Here is an 841-nt window from a genome sequence, read left to right as displayed (position 1 = left end):
GCCGGGCCCCAGACGGGCCGGCTGCACGGGGGTGTGTCTGTTTATATCCGGGACGCGATTGCCCGGGATGTCACTTTGTTGAGGGTTGACACGGATATTGCGGGCTGCGAGTCTATTTGGTTGCGTTTGGGCGGCAAGCAAACAGGTCAGGATAGCACCCTGGTGGGTGCATGCTACGTCTCCCCCAGGGCGTCGGTAGTACACCACGCGTCTCTGAGGGCACACGAGTCTGACGGACAAGCAGCGGACGAAGTGTTTGATCATCTGGCCACCGTCGTGGGCGCCCTCCGCCAGTCGGGTGAGAGGATCCTGCTTCTGGGGGATTGGAACGCGCGCGTGGGGGGGCTGCCCAACCACCTCTCCGACATCCCGGACCTAGACTATCTTGACGATTTAGGAGAGGAGGTCGGGTGCCCTTTTGTGGACGGCGAGGCATACAGAGCACTGCTGGGTGTGCCCCGCCGGTCGCTAGATCAGGAGCATAATGCGTTTGGACGTAAACTGCTCGAGTTGTGCTGGGTTTCAGAGGTTGTCATTCTCAATGGGCGGGCACCGGGTGACACTGAGGGCAGGCTCACATACGAGTCCAGCCGGGGGGGAGGCAGCATGATTGACCTTGTGCTTGCGTCCCCTTCTTTGTACCCGTGCGTGCGTTCCTTCCGTGTCCTGCCACAGCAATCTTTTTACCGTGAAGAACGCCGCTTGAGTGATCATAACCCCGTGTCCCTTCACCTCGCGTCGGTTTGGAGGCCGGACCGGCCACCCACGCGTAAACCCAAGCCGACGTTTCTTGTCTCTGAGGCGCACAGGTACACAGACATGTTCTACAACCACGGAGGCC

This window comes from Volvox carteri, assembly GCF_000143455.1.
Source record: "Volvox carteri f. nagariensis unplaced genomic scaffold VOLCAscaffold_38, whole genome shotgun sequence".
In the NCBI taxonomy this organism is placed as follows: domain Eukaryota; kingdom Viridiplantae; phylum Chlorophyta; class Chlorophyceae; order Chlamydomonadales; family Volvocaceae; genus Volvox; species Volvox carteri.
This window is presented reverse-complemented; position numbering follows the sequence as displayed.